The sequence below is a fragment of the Lithobates pipiens genome, unplaced genomic scaffold (assembly GCF_037356315.1).
Source record: "Lithobates pipiens isolate NorthernLeopardFrog02 unplaced genomic scaffold, aLitPip1_a1.2 Scaffold_1, whole genome shotgun sequence".
NCBI lineage: Eukaryota > Metazoa > Chordata > Amphibia > Anura > Ranidae > Lithobates > Lithobates pipiens.
In genome coordinates this window covers 242,813,385-242,819,963 of record NW_027507685.1, presented here as the reverse complement: position 1 = coordinate 242,819,963, position 6,579 = coordinate 242,813,385, and the positions used below count along the sequence as shown (strand labels likewise).

General features: G+C 42.6%; 1 non-coding gene across 1 annotated transcript; it reads right to left on the bottom strand.

Moving 5' to 3' along the window:
* Positions 1–3,285: 3,285 nt before the first annotated feature.
* TRNAN-GUU (transfer RNA asparagine (anticodon GUU)) lies at positions 3,286–3,359 on the bottom strand. Its single transcript has one exon. It is a non-coding gene; the product is annotated as a tRNA-Asn (tRNA).
* Between the last annotated feature and the right edge of the window lie 3,220 nt (positions 3,360–6,579).

Genomic DNA, 6,579 nt, shown 5'->3' with positions numbered 1-6,579 from the left:
TATTATCTTTTGTATCTCTTGACCCTCCCTTTTAGATTGTAAGCTTTTAGGAGCAGAGCCCTCTGATCCCTCCTGTATTGAATTGTATTTAATTGTAGTATAAATCGTGTGAATATATATTATTATTAATAATACACATTGTCATGTGTGAGAAAGTCACTAGTAGCCATCCCCCTTCTAACCCTTTCACCATGGCGTAAGGTGGGGAATTAGCTCAAATGGTAGAGCGCTCGCTTAGCATGTGAGAGGTAGCGGGATCGATGCCCGCATTCTCCAAGTTTTTTTTTTTTAATGCACAAACATTGCTCTAAATTTCTTTTTTGTTTTTTTTATTTGGTATTGATGTCTGCATTCTCCAAGTTTTTTTTTTTTTTTTAAATGCACAAACATTACTCTAAATTTCTTTTTTGTTTTTTTATTTGGTATCGATGTCCGCATTCTCCATGTTTTTTTTTAAATGTACAAACATTGCTCTAAATTTCTTTTTTTTTTTTTATTTGGGATCGATGTCCGCATTCTCCAAGTTTTTTTTTAAATGTACAAACATTGCTCTAAATTTCTTTTTTTTTTATTTTGGAATAATGTCCGCATTCTCCATGTTTTTTTTTTATTTTTTTCAAATGCACAAACATTGCTTTATAATTTCTTTTTTTTTTTTTGGGGGGATCTATGTTCGCATTCTCCGAGTTTTTTTTTTTTTTTTAAATGCACAAACATTGCTTAAATTTATTTACATTTTTTTTATTTTAATCCGTGCCTGATCAGCTAAATGAAATGCAGAGGTGACATTAGGGGGTTCTAACAGATTCTTGATGTCTCTTTAAAGAGAACCTGCCGCTTGTACTATGCTCAGCCTCCTATGTGATAGAAATTCAGTTATCAATAATAATAATCAAAAAAAAAAGTTAAGTAAAAAGCTTAAAAAATGAAAGTTAAATTGAATTAAAAAAAAAAAATCGTTTGCAAAGCCCTACACCCCCACATACACAGACATATGAATGTCAATGGGCACATCAGGGGCGCCTATATATGAAAAGTATTGTGCCGTACATTTTAGGTATCGCTGAACACGCTGTGGTGAGAGCGATGATTCTAAAGCAATCATTTTCAGTTAAAGTGATATTAAAAGCATAACTTTTTTTTTTTTTTTAAATAGCAAACATGACAATGGTTTTGCACAGAGCAGCCCTGATCCTCTTCTTCTCTGGTATCACAGCGGCACCTCTGGCTCCTCCCCCTTGACCAGTGCGCCCATAGCCATTTTTTGTACAATGTGAAAGATGATGTTATGCAGAGTAAATAGATACCTAACATGTCATGCTTTAAAATTGCGCACACTTGTGGAATGGCGCCTCACTTCGGTACTTAAGGCGGAGTTCCGGCCACATTTTTTTTTTAATTGATCGGAGCATGATTAATTATTAATTAATATTTAATTATTAAATTAAAGAACAATTATATAATTTTAATAATGGATGTTGCTAAAATAAAAATGTTTTTTCTCTCCTATTGTGGCCGTTCCCATCGTGATTGGGCTTCACATGCCCACAATCGATAACTCTTCCTGGATAAGCGTAGGAGAGGTGCATGCTGGGCAACCAGCATGCACCTCTCGGTCTCGCGCATTTGCGATTCACCAGCGCCCGTAGCGCCGATTGTTTCTAAAGTTGCCATAGCAATGGGCAGCGACGGAGGAAGGCCCTGCCCCATTGTTATGGCAACACAGATAAACACGGTGATGTGATCTGCCTTAAACCGCGTCTTTTGTTGTCAGGAAATAACGCAATTTTTGATCACAGTACTGCCCACAGGCGAGGGAGGAAGTGACGAGGGAGCTCCGCGGACCAGGAAGTGACAGATTAGGTGGACTACATAGCAACAGGGAGATTTTTGGTAAGTATAAAAAAATGTTTTCCTCAAAATGTTTTTTTTTATAGGTTTAGAGGAGGCTGACTATGAAAAAAAATAATTTCCGGGTGGAACTCCGCTTTAAAAATCTCCATAGGCTGCACTTAAAAAAATGTACAGGTTACCAGTTTAGAGTTACAGAGGAGGTCTAGTGCTAGAATTGTTGCTTTTGCGTTAACATTCACGACGATACCTCAAATGTGTGGACTGAATGCCATTTACATGTGCGGGCGCGAACTACGTATGCATTCGCTTCTGTGTGCGAGCACGAGGGGATGGGGGCGCTTCAAAACTTTATTTTTTATTTACACTTTCCCTTAAAAAAAGTTTTTTTATTTATTGATCACTTTTATTCCTATTACAAGGATAGCAAAGATCCATTGTAATAGGAATGGTGTGTGACAGGTCCTCTTTATGGAGAGATATGGGGTCTATAAGTCCCCACATCTCTCCTCTATGCTGGAAAGCCTGAGATCAAAATAAAAGTGAAAAGCGATCTCTGCTTTCCAAATAAAAAAAGGCAGTGTTTACATCTTCCGCCTCCAGAACTGATGTGATGACGTCGCTCCTGGCCTCCGAGGGTCATAGAGATGGCCCGGGACCATCCGGTACCCGATTAGTTCTATGGCAAATCACCGCTGGTGTCCTATCATATATGGTCCCCCATCGGATAGTGTCCGGTGTGTACTGCGCATGGCCAGGAAAACAGCACACAGAGATTCCGAAAATAGCTGAGGATGAACGGCGCCTGCGCCGTGAGTCCAGGTTCTATCCCCCACCATCCAAGTGGACATAGAGTAGGAATATAAAAGAGCCAAGCGCAGCGAGGCCGAGCCCGAAGCATGGCGAGCGAAGCTTGCCCGCTAGGGGCCCTCTAATTTTCCCAACCCTATGTCCGCTTGGATGGTGGAGCTACCACCTCCACTCATGGCGCAGGCACCGTTCATCTTCGGAGATTTTCCGAAGCTTCTTCGGACACTATATGATGGCAGGACACTATCTGCCAGAACACCGGCTAATTCATTCTCCAGCTCCCCGATCACAAGGGTGAAACGGGAGAAGCACCGAAGAACGGCGAGAGAGGGGGTGGGGGGGGGTGTCCCCTCCTGCTGTCTGTAAAAACAATCAAGCAGCTCAAGAATCATTCAGATTTCACCTCTTAAAGTCCAGGACGTCAATTGATGTCCACTAGGGTTAAGTAGTGCATTTTTACATGTGTACACAAAATGAAAAAAAAAAAGCCCTGGCAGCAAAATGGTTAAATTAAATGAAGCATTAACTGAGCTTAATTAAAAATGTGTCCAACAGAGTGATATGTGGGTAAATTGCACGCTTCTTTCTGATTAGGCAGATGGAGGAAAAAAATAAAAAATTTACCGTCCCTGGGTGGGCTTGAACCACCAACCTTTCGGTTAACAGCCGAACGCGCTAACCGATTGCGCCACAGAGACTTGTGAGAAATTTAGCTGAATTTTACCTTTATAAGCATGAAGACTAGAAGACTGGCATTTTCAGATGGAATGTAAGAACAGGTCTAATTTTTTTTTTTTTAGAAAGGGTTGTTAGAATACAGTGCAGGCTTATGGAGCTTCTATAGCTTTGTTCTCATGGGCTTTGGCTTCTGTACAGTGTACAAAGCAATATTTTGCAAAGCATTTACTAGGGTTTCACCAATACCACTTTTTTAAGACCGAGTACAAGTACCGATACATTTTTTCAAGTACTCGCCGATACCGATTACCAATACTTTTTTTAATGTCTTGTGATAGTGGCACTAATATGCAGTGTTGATGGGCACTGATAGGTGGCACTGATGAGGCATGGACTGTGTCAGACATTTTTTTAATTTATTTTTCCACTATAATTTTTTACAATTTTTTTTTTTATTTTTTTTTACAATTCATAATTTTTTTTGTTATTTTTTTATTTTTTTACAATGCTGTAAAAAAGTGGACAGTATCAGTGTTTTTTATCTTTTATTATTTTTTACAAATTTACTTTTAATTATTTATTATTCTCTCTTTTTTTAATTTATTTTGATTTGTCAGCCCTGTTGGGGGGGGGGGGGGGGCTTTGGTGAGAGATCACCCCTTTGAGACACAGAAAAGAACTGAAGACACAGATTCCCCAGTCTCCCCAGTCTCCAGCCTCAGCTGCTTTGAAGATGAATGGACAGGAGACAGAGGCTCCTCTCCATTCATAACCTGAAGCATCATAAACATTGATTACGATGCTCATGTATAAATGTACAGTCAGTGAGCACTGACTCTGTGCATTTGGAGAAGGGAGGAGATGGTAAATGACAGATTTACCGACTCCTTCCTCGTCTCTCCATCCTGACAGATCTGGGAGGGGCCGGAGGAGGACCAGCGGAGCACAGAGGGGGACCCAGAGGACGACAACACCAGAGGGAAGGAGGATGGCACTAGAAGGAGGATGGCACCGGAGGGAAGGAGGATGGCACCGGCACCGGAGGGAAGGAGGATGGCACGGAAGGGAAGGAGGATGGCACCGAAGGGAAGGAGGATGGCACCAGGGTGGACAGCACTGGAGGGAAGGAGGACAACACCAGAGGGAAGTAGGAAGGCACCGGAGGGAGGGAGGATGGCACCAGAGGGAAGGAGGTTGGCACAGAAGGGAAGGAGGATGGCACCAGGTAAGTTTCCATATATTAAAAGTCAGCAGCTGCAGTATTTATAACTGCTGGCTTTTAATATTTTTTTTTTCGGCGGACCTCCGCTTTAAGAAGAAGTTATATGGGTACCCTACTATGGCGATGGTCCCTGAATATAGCAAAGACTGAAGGGGGCAAAGGAAAGTGGCAACAAACAGGAAGGGCTAACTGCCCACAGCAAAGTAGATAACATAGATACATCAGAGTGTAGCGGAGAAGATGGCGGGTCAGAAAACCTGAAACGGTCAAAGGTAGATATATCCAAATGTCTTGGGTGCAGGTGGTTACAACTGCTAACAAACCCCTGACTTGAGAAGAGAGGAGTCCGCACATGGGGAGTAGGACTCACTTGCAGGTTAGGAACCCCGTGAACCATGGGAACGAAGGGGGAAGGGTAGGGTGCTCGGAACCACAAAAGCCTGTAATAAAAATCTATAAGGTCACGCATCTCCGCCAGGTTCAATAGAAGATACAATGGTCTGCCCTTCCTCCATAGAGAAGTCAGAAGAGGAAATAGCCTTTTCAACCTTCTCCTCCAAAGTAATTGTGCAAGGAGGGTTACCGAGGGGAGGGACAAAGGCTGGCTATAGATGAGTCCTTTTTTTTGTTCAAACAGTGGGTTGAACAAAAAAAAAAGCAGACTAGATTCCCGCTTTCACACATTTGAGGTGGATGGGGGAATCCTCCCTTCTGTGTCTTTGTATTCAGACAATGGGGAGACTTCGTCACCGTCAGACTACACAGATCAGTGGTGCAGTCTATAGCCTGCAGCATTGATAGAACACTTTGTTTTCTAACAGGGAGGTTGAACAAAAACCGATCACTAAATCAACTTCTGTTCAACCACAGGGGCTATACATGAATAGAAATTTGTCCTGTACCTGCTGAACCAGACGAATTTAGATCCATATATGTGTAGCACAACTCCTTAGGAGATGCTGGTAATTGCAGTTATTTCCCCCTTGGATCCCACTCAGCCAGGCACACAATATTTTCCTCATTCCTCTTCTGGCTCAAAGAAGCAATCAAGGGATTCCTTTTAGAGTTTTTATTGGGAACAATGAACTAGTATAGGAAGGGGAGCATGGGATAACCAAAGCTTTGACAACTTGAGGATTCCTTAGCTTTCTGATGCACAATACTGAGATGAAAGTTCCACAGGATCTCTAAGCTGATAGTGACTGGTACCCCATCCAGAGTTTAAAAGCAACACACAGTCATTGACTCCTCAGTAATGAGGTTGCTTACTCACATCCCAAAGGATCATCAGTTGCCTCATGCCAATTTCCAGCAGGCTCCTCCTAGTGAGGTAGATGTAGACTCACACCACCATAAGACAGCTGGCCTCCCCATTAACTTCCTCCTGATTCTCTCCAGTGAGCTCCTCCAAACCCAACTTGATCCCTGGAATTAAGCTTGCAAACAGGCTCCCCAGCTAAGCCTAGCTAGGACCTCAGAGCCTTCCTGATGGATGCTTCCAGAATTCTGCCTCAGAGGCAGAGCCTGTGCACAGGGATCACCTCCAGCAGGGCAGGACCTGGGGACACTGACTGCACTAGCTGCTCAGAGTCAGGCCTCAGACTATTTATGGGCCATCTCACCACCTTCTGGGTACACCTCCCCAGGGATTGGCTGGAGTCCCATAAATACTCAGACTGCCTGCTCTGTTCTTCCTCCCACTATAGTTCTAGAATCCTCTAGAAAACAGTGGGAAGTAACAGAGCAGCAGCTTGTGAAATACTAATCAATGCTAAATAATCAATCCCTGCTCTACTGATTACAAGGAAGCCAAACTAAATTTACCTAGCAGCCTGCTCTACACTAGGAGTTCTAAGTTCAGTCTCTAAATGTGAAAGGTAGACCCAAACAGGTCACAACAGGTCACAAAATTATATCCCAAATCAGAAGCTCCACAAGAAGCCAGCTTTGGAAAAATACACCAACTTTGCATGCACGTAAGATATCTTAGGTTGCACCTGTCCAAGTGGTAATTAACC